This window comes from Lepidochelys olivacea, assembly GCF_965140295.1.
Source record: "Lepidochelys olivacea isolate rLepOli2 genome assembly, chromosome: 1".
NCBI lineage: Eukaryota > Metazoa > Chordata > Testudines > Cheloniidae > Lepidochelys > Lepidochelys olivacea.
The window spans coordinates 63,181,549-63,196,159 of NC_140411.1; the positions used below are offsets into that span (position 1 = coordinate 63,181,549).

The 14,611-nt window shown below is 40.7% G+C and overlaps 1 protein-coding gene across 12 annotated transcripts in view; it reads left to right on the forward strand.

Moving 5' to 3' along the window:
- Nucleotides 1-14,611, forward strand: part of ENOX1 (ecto-NOX disulfide-thiol exchanger 1) — a 509,722-nt gene that overhangs the window by 274,577 nt on the left and 220,534 nt on the right. The gene's annotated exons all lie outside the window — the stretch shown is intronic.

Consider the following 14,611-nt stretch of genomic DNA (forward strand, 5'->3'; position numbering starts at 1 on the left):
TGCCCTTTCTCCTTTCCTGAGTTCTTATACTCATGTCCTCCCTCTTTCATCACTCTTTCATCATCTCCTTTGGATTGCACCTCCCACTCCATCTCTCAGCAGGAGTCTGACTGAGCACTGTGGTCACCTTCTACAACTCATGCCTGGGTGACTTCATCTGCTTGTATAGCTCTGTTCTCTGTACTTTGACTCACAAATCTACCTCTGACACTTTTTGTCTCCCGTCATCCAGTCCCATGTTTCTGACTCTGTCTCTGACAAATAATCATGACTGGCCCATGCCAGTTCAAGTTTAAACATGACATGCTCTCTTCCCCAGCCCCAGAATACCTTGTTTACCCATGGTGAGGGCAGAAGGACTATTATAGGATTGGTGTCAGCTCAGAATTCCCACAGTCATCTGCTGTCTTAAGTCTTCCTTGCACGGCTTGAGTGAGGCATTAAGGGATTTAAAGGAGGCCTAGGCTATCACCCAAACATCTCTCTCCTCCATCATGTCCAGAATGGAACTGGTAAAATTATACGTTTATGAGTCCATCCCCTTTCAGTCTTTCCTCTGGTTCCCCTTTGCCCAGCATATCAGATTTGAACTTTTGTTACTTGCTTTCAAGGCCCCTGCTCAGTTCTATAGCCCATCTCCAATCTTATTAGTAATCATGTCTCACACTTCATGTGACACAACAGCGCAAGACTTAGCACATCATTTTTTTCCTTTTTCCATGCTTCTCCCATCTACCTAGAAAGGTTTTTCATTTCCAGTGCGTCAGGCCCTTTACCCCTTGTCACTAATCCACTTCTTTCCCTGTCTACATTTCTAAAGCATTTTCACAAAGAGCACTTTTTCTGTGAGATCCTCAAGTACAAACTTACATCAGTCAAATTCTCTTTCCACCACAAAAGGAAAAGAAGTACTTGTGGCACCTTAGAGACTAACAAATTTATTTGAGCTTAAGCTTTCATGAGCTACAGCTCAATTGACTGTAGCTCACAAAAGCTTATGCTCAAATAAATTTGTTAGTCTCTAAGGTGCCACAAGTCCTCCTTTTCTTTTTACGGATACAGACTAACACTTCTGTGACTCTGAAACCTGTCATTATGCTTTCCACCACAGTATTTCAGAAGAGGCAAACTAGAGGAATAGTACTAATCATACCAAAAATATTGTAAGTTAACAACTTCCTTTTTCTAATTTCTTGTCTCAGTTGTATCTGTTGTAATCTATCTAGGGCAGGGACTGTCTTGTGCATAGTACAGCATTGAACGTACCATTGACACTTCAATATTAAAAATAATATAATAATAGCCTGGATGTTGTTATGCTGCTACATATTCTTGGATTTCCCACTGATGACCATTACACAGTGAATGATGCTGGTGACCATTACACAGTGAATGATGGTGTTCCAAGAAGGAGGAGTGCTAGGCATAGACGGGCTCCACCTAACGAAGAGAGGGAAGAGCATCTTCACAAGCAGGCTGGCTAACCTAGTGAGGAGGGCTTTAAACTAGGTTCACCGGGGGAAGGAGACCAAAGCCCTGAGGTAAGTGGGGAAGTGGGCTACCGGGAGGAAGCACGAGCAGGAGAGGGGAGGGCTCTTGCCTCATACTAAGAAAGCAGGACAAACAGCAAGTTATCTCAAGTGCCTATACACAAATGCAAGAAGCCTGGGAAACAAGCAGGGACAATTGGAAGTCCTGGCACAGTCAAGGAATTATGATGTGATTGGAACAACAGAGACTTGGTGGGATAACTCACATGACTGGAGTACTGTCATGGATGGATATAAACTGTTCAGGAAGGACAGGCAGGGCAGAAAAGGTGGGGGAGTTGCATTGTATGTAAGAGAGCAGCCTGACTGCTCAGAGCTCTGGTATGAAGCTGTAGAAAAACCTGAGAGTCTCTGGATTAAGTTTAGAAGTGTGAGCAACAAGGGTGATGTCGTGGTGGGAGTCTGCCATAGACCACCGGACCAGAGGAATGAGGTGGACGAGGCTTTCTTCCGGCAACTAACGGAAGTTACTAGATCGCAGGCCCTGGTTCTCATGGGAGACTTCAATCACCCTGATATCTGCTGGGAGAGCAATACAGCGGTGCACAGACAAACGAGGAAGTTTTTGGAAAGTGTAGGGGACAATTTCCTGGTGCAAGTGCTGGAGGAACCAACTCGGGGCAGAGCTCTTCTTGACCTGCTGCTCACAAACCAGGAAGAATTAGTAGGGGAAGCAAAAGTGGATGGGAAGCTGGGAGGCAGTGACCATGAGATGGTCGAGTTCAGGATCCTGACACAAAGAAGAAAGGAGAGCAGCAGAATACGGACCCTGGACTTCAGAAAAGCAGACTTTGACAACCTCAGGGAACTGATGGGCAGGATCCCCTGGGAGAATAACATGAAGGAGAAAGGAGTCCAGGAGAGCTGGCTGTATTTTAAAGAATCCTTATTGAGGTTACAGGGACAAACCATCCCGAAGTGTAGAAAGAATAGTAAATAGGCAGGTGACCAGCTTGGCTTAACAATGAAACCCTTGCTGATCTTAAACACAAAAAAGAAGCTTACAAGAAGTGGAAGATTGGACAAATGACCAGGGAAGAGTTTAAAAGTATTGCTCGGGCATGCAGGAGTGAAATCAGGAAGGTCAAATCAAACCTGGAGTTGCAGCTAGCAAGAGATGTTAAGAGTAACAAGAAGGGTTTCTTCAGGTATGTTAGCAACAAGAAGAAAGTCAAGAAAAGTGTGGGCCTCTTACTGAATGAGGGAGGCAACCTAGTGACAGAGGATGTGGAAAAAGCTAATGTATTCAATGCTTTTTTTGCCTCTGTCTTCACGAACAAGGTCAGCTCCCAGACTACTGCATTGGGCAGCACAGCATGGGGAGGAGGCGACCAGCCCTCTGTGGAGAAAGAAGTGGTTCGGGACTGTTTAGAAAAGCTGGATGAGCACAAGTCCAGGGGCTGGATGCGCTGCATCTGAGAGTGCTAAAGGAGTTGGTGGATGTGACTGCAGAGCCATTGGCCATTAACTTCAAAAACTCATGGCGATCGGGGGAGGTTCCGGATGACTGGAAAAAGGTAATGTAGTGCCCATCTTTAAAAAAGGGAAGAAGGAGGATCCAGGGAACTACAGGCCAGTCAGCCTCACCTCAGTGCCTGGAAAAATCATGGAGCAGGTCCTCAAGGAATCAATTCTGAAGCACTTAGAGGAGAGGAAAGTGATCGGGAACAGTCAGCATGGATTCACCAAGGGCAAGTCATGCCTGACTAATCTAATTGCCTTCTATGACGAGATAACTGGCTCTGTGGATGAGGGGAAAGCAGTGGACGTGTTGTTCCTTGACTTTAGCAAAGCTTTTGACACAGTCTCCCACAGTATTCTTGCCAGCAAGTTAAAGAAGTATGGGCTGGATGAATGGACTATAAGGTGGATAGAAAGCTGGCTAGATTGTCGGGCTCAACAGGTAGTGATCAATGGCTCCATGTCTAGTTGGCAGCCGATATCAAGTGGAGTGCCCCAAGGGTCGGTCCTGGGGCCGGTTTTGTTCAATATCTTCATTAATGATTTGGAGGATGGCATAGATTGCACCCGCAGCACGTTTGCAGATGACACTAAACTGTGAGGGGAGGTAGATACGCTGGAGGGTAAGATAGGATACAGAGGGCCCTAGACAAATTAGAGGATTGGGTCAAAAGAAATCTGATGAGGTTCAACAAGGACAAGTGCAGAGTCCTGCACTTAGGAAGGAAGAATCCCATGCACCGCTACAGACTAGGGACTGAATGGCTTGGCAGCAGTTCTGCAGAAAAGGAACTAGGGGTTACAGTGGACAAGAAGCTGGATATGAATCAACAGTGTGCCCTTGTTGCCAAGAAGGCCAATGGCATTTTGGGCTGTATAAGTAGGGGCATTGTCAGCAGATGGAGGGACGTGATCGCTCCCCTCTATTCGACATTGGTGAGGGCTCATCTGGAGTACTGTGTCCAGTTTTGGGTCCCAAACTACAAGAAGGATGTGGAAAAATTGGAAAGCATCTAGCGGAGGGCAACAAAAATGATTGGGGGACTGGAACACATGACTTATGAGGAGAGGCTGAGGGAACTGGGATTGTTTAGTCTGCGTAAGAGAAGAATGAGGCTTTCAACTACCTGAAAGGGGGTTCCAAAGAGGATGGATCTAGACTGTTCTCAGTGGTAGCAGATGACAGAACGAGGAGTAATGGTCTCAAGTTGCAGTGGGGGAGGTTTAGGTTGGATATTAGAAAAAACTTTTTCACTAGCGTGGTGAAACACTGGAATGGGTTACCTAGGGAGGTGGTGGAATCTCCTTCCTTCGAAGTTTTTAAGGTCAGGCTTGACAAAGCCCTGGCTGGGATGATTTAATTGGGGATTGGTCCTGCTTTGAGCAGGTGATTGGACTGGATGACCGCCTGAGGTCCCTTCCAGCCCTGATATTCTATGATATTCTATGCTGCCTGGCTGTTTGGAAATACTGAACTTAAATAAAGAAATGTTTTTAAAAGTGATATATTAATGAATTAGAGCCATAGGGTTGGTTGTTTTTAACAGTTAATAAGTGTGATTCCTGGTTTAAGTGAATCAGAGAGATGAAACATACTAGTGTGTTTCATGGCAAAGCTCTATAGTACCTCTGAAGAAATACTTGTAAAATTTTTTCTGCCCGGTTTGGTCTTTAAGAAGGGGGTCAAATGTGGGATAGAGGGGAGTAGCAATATTCTTCCAAGCTCCCCTCACAAAACAAGCTGCATGCAGTTGGGACACAAAATTATTCACTACTCGTAGAAGATGTTCAAAATATAATGTGATCATGATTGTTTTGCTGAGCTCCACTGGGTTTGGGAGGGCTTGGGCTTATGAGGTTATCAGTTGAAGTCTCATCTTGCCTTAAGGCCACAGAATATCAGTTACTATGCCACCATCATATTAGCTGCATGCTTCTCCAGTGCTGACACTTCTGTTAAAAGAACTGGAATCATTTTCTTGATCTCCCGTGTGTAAACAGCTTCCCTCCCCCCATTTTCTCAGGGGGAATCAGCTAATATCAAAAGCATAAGGAGAGCCATAGCTCAGTTCCAGTCGTTGAAGTGCTGAATGCCAGCATATTGCTAAACATTTTTTAAAGTTTTATTTACAATTTTAGTAAGATAATTTCCAGTATTCCTTTAGCTGTGAGTTACTAATTGTATGCACTGAATCTGAGTCACTGGACACAATACCAAGAAGATACTTAATGTATACAACATACTTAGCATACTAAAGCAAGAGATTCTTCTTTCTGCCATAAAATTTATATGTATAATGTATAATTTCTGAGTTCAAATTAAAAAAAATACTTGCTTGGGAATGCAACAATTTTAACACAAGTCTTATCAGAAGACAGAAGTATTTTATGCTCCTGATACAAGAAAAACTGAGGATATGTAGATTTCTATAGTAATTTTTGCTCGAGGGACATCCGATATGAGTGTGGATGAAAAACTTCATGGGAAGCAAAATGCACAGATCAGAACTGAGTAATTCTATGATCTGTCTGTTCTAATCCTTGTCCTTCTCCATCCACTGTTACTGTTTGTTACTCTCTATCATTATATCATATCTAAAATTAGGGTTTGATCCAAAGCCCTGTAATATCACTAGGGTAACACCTACACTGCAAAGAAAAACCTGTACTATCAAGTCTCAGCGCCAGGGTCAACTGACTCTGGCTTTTGGGACTTGGACTGTGGGGATACAAAGAGCAGTGTAGATGTTCCCACTCAGGCTGGTGCCTGGGCTCTGAAATCTGGCGGGGCGTAGCGTCTCAGAGTCCGGAATCCAGCCCAAGTGGGAACATCTGCACTATTATGTTTAGCCCTGCAGTCTGAGCCCCACAAGTCCAAGGCAGTTGACCTGGGCCCTGAGACTTGATGCTGCAGGTTTTTCTGTGCAGTGCAGCTATAACCAGGAGTCCAGTGATTGATTTGATTGTGTTTTGGACCAGTGCCTTAGATTTTAAGCTGTTTGGGGGCAGGAACTGTTTTATGTCTTTTTAATTTCATCTGTAAAATTCCTAGCATGTTTCTGGGTGGTGTTACGCAAATAATAATGACAATATGTACAGATCTAAATGTTTATGGAATTTTTTAAAATTGTGATAGTCCTCTTTTAAAAAATACTGATTTGTTGCCAGTAGAAAAAAAAACTGATTTGTATAAAAATAAGGCATGTTTTGATGTTTTGAGTACCTTCCTTCCTTGTCCCCAAGTTCCCTACACAAATGAGCAATGGAAAGGTGCCTAGGGAAAGTATTCTGTGAATTGCAAAATCAAACACTGAACTCTGGAACTGCTCATTTTTCACAGTCTAAGTGTTTACAGTAGTACCACATGGAAAGCTCATGTTGCATGCACAACTGCTTTTGGGGCTTGAGATATCTGTGTCCATGAATAAAATATATTTGCATTGGTCTTCTATAAACAAAAAGAATAGAATTCTTTGGAAAACTAGAACTGGTCTGCATTCAGAGCAAAGTAATCAGAGATGTTCTAAAATGTTATTAAAGTTACAGTTATGTGTTTATTCACATATGGATATAAGTAAGAGCTTCACTGCTTCTTCTGGCTGGTGCAGATTCTTCTGGCTGGTGGTTTTTCATGTGCAGATTCCTTCTTTCCAGTGGATCTTTTGAACATTAGTCTATGCACTGTGCTCATGACACATCAACCAAAGAAAATCCTAGATACTATTAGAGATAGTCAGGAATTGTTCAACACAATGTTATTTTGTCAGAAAATGCTGATCTCTTGAAACTGAAATGTTCACAGGGAAAGATTGGTCACAATGAATGTCCCATTTCAAAAACCTTTGGGGAAGGGGGGCAAGGGTCAAAATTGTTGAAACATTCTATTCTGTTTTTTAGTTCAAAGCAACTTTTTTGTTTAGAAATTTAACATATTGTAAAAACCATATACAAATAAAGTCAGAAATGAAATACTGTGAAATTTACATGTTTTGGTTGACCTGATGCAAATTTTTGTCAGTACATAATTTTTATTTTTTTAGATTTTTCTTTTTGTCCCTTTCAGAGATCCTAGCACCCCTTCCTAGGCACCCACTAAGATTACTGTGAGGAGAATCGAAGCCTCCATGCTCTGGATTTGCAGGGTGTTCTAAGCTCCTGGAGCCTGAATGGAGTCCAGACACAGTCCCCAATTTCGGTGTCCCTAGCACATTCTTACGGTGCATACCTTCTATCTGGCACCCCTCTTCCAAGTGTTGGAGCCCATTGTCCAGCTGCCTAGCCACTGTGTGCAAAGCACTGACCCTTCAGACTCCCCCATACTTAAACATACCCCGTCCCAGAACTCCACCCGAAAGGTGTGAAGCTTTATAGTTTCAGGGACATGAAGTAGTTGTGAAACAGTCAACACACACACTCTCTTTGTTCAATCTATCAGCTTTATGTTCTATATGGTTATGTAAAGCACAGGAGAATACAGATCACATCAAACAATAAAATATCCTAAATGCAATGTCCCTCACCCTTCCCTTGGGAGATCATCTGTGTTCTGTCAGGCAGGGTCCTCCAACCCCTTGCCTATCCTGCCCCTGTAGCAAACTTCCTCATCTTAATCTGGTGCAAGATGGCTCTTTCCCTCAGTTCCCCCCGTGAATGCCTTTATGTCCATAAATGGAATGAAATGGAAACCTGCTGGGATCTACCAGCAGGTCTACCTGCTGAGATCACCTCTTCTTTTGTTCTGACTTTTGGTCATTTTCCATTACTCCAAAACCCCATTCTCCTCAGACAACAGGAGGAAATGTTTTCTCCCAGGTAGAGCAAACCTGTTGTCCCAAGATGTTTTACTTTGAATAGATGATCAATGAATGCTGATCTCTGGCCTGGCAGAGACATGACACACTGTGCTAACTTCTGGGAGATTCACATACACATTGTCTTTCCTTAACACAGTAATTTCATGATACAATTTTATAAAATCACCCAGAATTCAGACATGGTGCAGACAGAACCCCTAGTTCATCACAATCCCAATTTGAGATGGGAAAACATTTTGAAATCTCAAAATCTTGCAGGACAGGAAAACAATTTCCTGTCCAGCTCATGGTACTACTCAGTATATAGGAAATCACACAATTTAGCAAAAGGTGTATTTGAAATATGAATGGGATTCTTTTTATACCCCTTCCCCCTGGTTTCTATGCTTTATTCCTGTTGGAGCCATTGGGAATAATTAGTGCACAGCTAATGGCAGAATTTGGCTCCTAATTCATAAAACACTTATGTGATATTGAAGACACATGGGATACATCCACTAGATTAGTTAGTGGATCTCCTTGAATCCATGATAAACTGATGATACTGCTGGACTTTAACATAGGAGCATAGAAGGAAATCCTTCAAAAACATTGATGAATGGAAAGTGATCCTGTAGTGTATAACCATTCTGCCCCTTATGGGAAAAATGAATTTAGTGGCATGTTCTTAAATTGTTCACAATAGCTGTATTTGTAAAAGAAACATGGACAGAAGACAAACATGCCTGCTTATCGTAAAGAAAACCTCTGTGCTTCCTTAATTTAATATATTCAAATGCAGTTGCACTATGTGAAAGTGAGATGCTTGTAGTACAGCTGATAAATACAGATCTATTAAATAAATAATGGTCACACACCAAAATTGGACAGGAAGAATTCTACATTTAGACTAGGTTCTGTTTCATATGCATATATGCTTGTGCACTTCCATAATGCATAGAGTGGAAGTAAGTGCAGAAATTGCAGTTCCAACGTAAACAATGGTTATTTCTGGTTATTTCATGTCCATGGTTATTTCTGTCCAACTCACCATACTGCAAATTATGTTGTAATTGTTTCTTCGTAACTAGTCATTTCATTCTTCAGTATAGGCCCCAGTCTTGTTTAACCAGAAGGGTGATGTTTTGGGAAGGATATGAAAATTCCCTGTGAAAAACTGAGTACTCTTGCAAAACATACGTGCATTATAAAGACCAAATGGAGTTCCTCAATTTATTTGCTTAACCAGAAGGGCTGTTGATCACTGAATATAGATGATATGTAGTATTATTTTATAAGACAAAAATGTAGTCGTGCACCAGATGCAAGACTTATTGAAGTTTCATTGTTATTTTCTTTCAGAACCTTAGCCAGGTTGGCTATGTAATAAAATAGGGAATTAAGCTTTGACTTCCTATGCAAATTAAGCAAAAGTAGTTTCCCCCTTCCTTTTGTATAAATTAACTATCTTTAAACTAATCAAGGCTATTTGTTCTGGAAAGAATGCAGCAGTATATCTTTCTCTCTAAGGTGGTTTAAGGGAGTTTTCATGGGAAGACGTTGAAAGTTTTCCTTAACATACAGGACAACATTAGGCAAAGTCTGTTGGAAATTACACTCAGTTCCATATCATTGCTCTTCAAAATGCTTGTTGACGGATTCAAGGTTTTTTATTTATTTTGTTTTATTTTTACAGCAATTGCTAAAGTGGCCATTGCTATAGTCTCTGGACAACAATTTAATAGAATTCCTACATTCTTGAGAGCTCATGAGATACGTTTATTTGGGATCAAAGATCTGAGTCTTTTTCTGTATTAAAATCTAGAGGGCGGTTTTTAAAAGTGCTTAATGGATTTAAGCACACAAAATGGACCACTGGGCTGGCCCAGTATGGCCATTCTCATGTTATTACATCGCCAAATACTAATTTTAAGAAAAAATGTACAATGTATACACCAAAGTATTTATGCTATATAGGTATGGTGCTCCTAAATATATATATTTAACAGTGGTCATCCTTAGAAACTCAATATTTGCCAACAATTACTACACGGAGCCTGACCCTGCAGAATGCAGATACAGAGCATTATACAAGAAGTAAGGTAAAAAGTGATGAGCAGAGCAGGGAGTATAGGGACCCTGTGACAAGACATCTGTTTTACGACCATCTATTTACTCCTCCCAAGTACATGGAGTAAGGCCTAGAGTGGAATGCATAGCTAGGTGCCACACTACTTTAATGATGGGCACACGTAAAGAGAAACTGTCAACATAAAAAAAATCTCACTTCTTGCCTAAATTTTTTTTTACCAATGATTTTCCAAGAAACACCTATGATTAGTGTAGCTGGAAGAAATTGGACAAGTTATTTTCCTCTCCTTTTTGTTTTTTTTATTTTGTGCCTCTGATAGCACTCTATATAGTATGATTTGTTGCTTTTTTGCATAGTCAATTAATTTCTACTGACTCTTCTAAACTACTTGTAACTGACTAAATTTAAAGTTATCAGCATCACTTTAAACCCATGTTTCCTCAGACATGCCCGTTCTCTAGTCACACCATATTTCTTTCTTTCCCTGCACTCTTGGAAGTCAAGGAGCAGGTGTATAAGAAACTTCCTGCTTATTATCAGTGTAAAGTGATCATGTCCAGTGATCATGTCCAGAGCTTAACCTCATATATGTCCATATATAGCTTCCGATTGTACTGTGGGTGGTGCACCTTGCTGTGTGCCACACAAGGACTTGCAGGATTAAGATATCCCAGTGTTCCTTTATATTTAGAACAGGAATTAACTGCAGTGTCTCAGATACTGTACTGTGGTGACTTTTGGTAGATGCTGGATTTTTAATGATGGAACCCATATCACAAAACTCACAGTTAGCTAGCAAAATGATTCTTTTGCAGTGATGAGGAAAGCAGAAGAGTTATAGATCATGATTGTGATATCATAAATGATAAGAGAGGACATAAAAGTGTAGTTTTAACACAAATACAGTGTTTTAATTGTTCAAGTAGAACAGTAACTATATGACAGGTTTCAGAGTAACAGTCGTGTTAGTCTGTATTCGCAAAAAGAAAAGGAGTACTTGTGGCACCTTAGAGACTAACCAATTTATTTGAGCATAAGCTTTCGTGAGCATGAAGTGAGCTGTAGCTCACGAAAGCTTATGCTCAAATAAATTGGTTAGTCTCTAAGGTGCCATAGATAACTATATGTTAACTAATAGACTTATAGTATGATTGCAAAATGTAAATAGTTAGTTGTGCTGAGTGAATTACCTCTGTTGTCAGTGTTGATGCTACCCACTATCACTTGAAGAGCGCATAGAGTCTCAGCTGATTTAAAACGGACTGATCCAAACTCAATAAAAAAAGAGCTCTGTCGGTCTCTTTCCTTTAATGCTGCTAAGGGATGGCTCATCTGTTCTCTGCCTTGCAGGTTCACTGGATGGGGAGAAGGTGGCATCCTTTTACCTCGTCACTGAAATATCACTGTATGTGATGCAATTGAAGCAGACTGAATAATTTACTTGACAAGTTCTCCCTCTTGTTCTGCTTGAGAAATGATTTTATCCAATTTATTTGTTGCTTGAGTTTCCTGATGGGAAATTTCTCTCATTACCTCAGTCATTGACCAACAGTAATTAGGTGTGTGTGTACATGGTTCTTGCTAAGAAGGGTGCAGAAAGTCAGATCCTTGACTGGTGTAATTACGTTTATGCAGTGGCTCTGCCAGAGAATTCTGGGGACCGTGTTACCTCCAGCTGTGTCAAACGGTGCCAATCCTGTATCAGTTACACCAGTTCTACAAGGGAATCATAGAGCGTGCACTCCTCAGATTTGTTTTGCACAGGCATTTGTGGGAAGCAAACATAAAAGGGGGCTGTGCCCAACCACAGCAAATTCATTTTTCAATTGGAATGAATACTTGCAACCATTTCTTTAATGCTGTTTACTTGACTCTAATGTAGTTAGAGTTATTTTGGTGGTCAACTAACTGCCTTATAGATGCCAGAACAGAATTTTATATCTCTGGATTTCCCTCACTATCTTTTTGTTAAATTTTATCCTTAAAGCCTTTATTGCTTTTTTAACAGGGAAGAGGTGTGGTTTTTTTTTAACAGTACTTGAGACCTGCTTTAATAAATGCCTATTAGTTGTAACAGAGAGATGTATACCTATTTTTAGTTAACTTAATTAATGTGAAAACTGAGCTCTTGATTGCAACAAAATTGACTAATAAAAAACAGGTTGGGAGAAAATAAGAAGTTATAAGGCTGTGTGTGTGTGTGTGTGTGTGTGAATAGGGTTTTTGAAAAAGTATTATTTGAAAAAAACTAAACAGCAAGTTATGGGTTTAAAAAAAAGTACCAAGAGAAACTTTATATTCGATTGAAAGAGGCTTTATTGGCATGACAAGATATACAAATGTTGCCAAAGTGTAGAAAGGGGATAGGTCCTTCAGTTATATATCAGAGGTGGGCTTGTGCAGAGACTAGTACTTTATTAGCACACTCCCTGTTGTCCAGCTTTAGTACACAGATCCTTTAGTGCACAGTCCTTTGGAAAAGAAATCTATACACACACGTAATAGGTCCGTCACTATTTTATTGGCAGAGCTAACATTCTGCAGTAATTCTTGCAATACTGACTGATCCTACCTTCAGTGATCAGGTTCTCAGATTGCAGCTCTGCGGTGACCTTAAAGGTACGCACCATTAAAAGCACTGTTAAGGGTTTTAACCCAAGATATTTATGTCTGTGCATTTGGAGAAAGTTTTCACTGCTGGGACAAAAAGGCTGCTAAATCTATAAAAGCCATTGTTTGGACAGGGAGACATGTCCGTGGGGCCCATGCAGAGCCTCTTTACTAGGCTGGCAGGTTTGGTCTCTGCCAAGGGTTGTGGCTACTATAGAGAAGGACCACAGGATGGATTGACTGAAGTCAAAGTGATTTAAATCAGCAAGCTGGAAACCTCAATTTAAATCATCAATTTAAATTGTGTTTTGCATTTGTACTTTTTCGGTATTTTCCTGAAGGCTGATTCTCATTGGTGGGTAAACATGAAAACATGTTGCTTTGTAGCTAAATGTAGCCTCTACACTAAATTTGGTGGTGCTTTTTGCCAGTCAGGAAGATGCACTATATCTATTTATTTAACCAATTGTGTCACTTTACTTACATTTATTCTGATTCTTATTTTTTACATTTGTTGTTTTAGAAAATGGTGAATGATGCATTCCTTTAGTAGATGAAGATTAATACATTACTTGTGATGTGTCAAGCTCCGTTTGGATAAAAATCCAAATTGAATTAAAAATAACTAGCATTTTTTGTTTATTTATTTTAGTAAATAAAACGAGCTTAAATGTGCTGGAAATGTAAGGGGAAAGAGTTTATAAAAAAATTGTAAACATGTTTTGCATTTAAATCTAATTAGTTAAATAAACAAAGGAATTATTATTGATCGTTAGTAAATTGAACTGATTATTTCTGGTGAAGATGCAGAAACCAGGAGATATTTCAAAACCATGTCAGAAATTGCAGTAAACCATCCCACTCTCAAATGTCCTGAGCAATGTTATTGTCTTGCAGTTTCATTTGCACTGAGGGCTAACTCATTACTGCAGTAGTGAGGAGAGGAGCTTTTCTTACCAGAAGCTGTGGGCAGGCAGGTGGGCTGACTGTTAATATGTGGAGTCACCTGACTCCTCCATTCTTACTCCCACATTCTTCACAATGTGTCAGATGCATGTATTACAAAGGAACTTGAATATGGCACAAAAATGAATCCTAGAATCATACAATATCAGGGTTGGAAGGGACCTCAGGAGGTCATCTAGTCCAACCCCCTGCTCGAAGCAGGACCGATCCCCAATTAAATCATCCCAGCCAGGGCTTTGTCAAGCCTGACCTTAAAAACTTCTAAGGAAGGAGATTCCACCACCTCCCTAGGTATCAGCCCAGCCATCCATGTAATAGCTTTGGGAGTGTAACAGCAGGGGGAAAATAGTTTTCTTGAAGAGACCAGGAGCACTGGATAGTCTGGCTGAAATTGGGAGTCTTCTGGCAAAATAAGACAAGTTGTTGGAGTGTTAGGGGAGAAAAAGTGAGAAAGCAATTAACTCACACCTTCTGGTGTTTAAGGATACTCTTGAGGATGAGGCACAAGACTAGGAGGTAATAGGGCTTGGATTCTGTTGCCAGCTTTGTTAACTTCTTGTGTCATTTTGGACAAGTCACAACCTCTTTGATCCTCGTGTTAAATAAGGATGATAATGTGTTTAGTATGGTGATGATTCTTGTGTTGTGAGTATTAATTCACAAATGTTTGCAAAATGCTTATCTGTATTAAGTTTTTGCATGTTTATGATGTAAATAGGGAGAAGGATGGCCCTGTGGTTAAGGCACTGCACTGCACTGGGACTCAGAGAACTGGGTTCCATTCCTGTGTCCGCTACAAGTCCCCTTTGTGGCCCTGAGCAAGTCACTTAAATCTCTCTTTGCCTCAGTTCACTGTCTGTAAAATGGGAATAATATGATTTACTTTCTACCACTTTTTGCCTATGTTATGTACGTAGACTCTTTAGAGCAGGGATGGTGTTTTACTACGTGTATGTATAGCCCCTACCCCATTGGGGCTTCTAGGAGCAACTCATCATCGCCATGGCAAATCCCAAAGGAATGAGGCCATCGTGCATATTGAGCACCACCCAGCTCGATCTCTGGCAAGGTGCTTAAGGTGGTCGGATCGTATAGTCAGTTTATGTCCATCCCTGGAGCAAGTGTAATAAACTAATAAT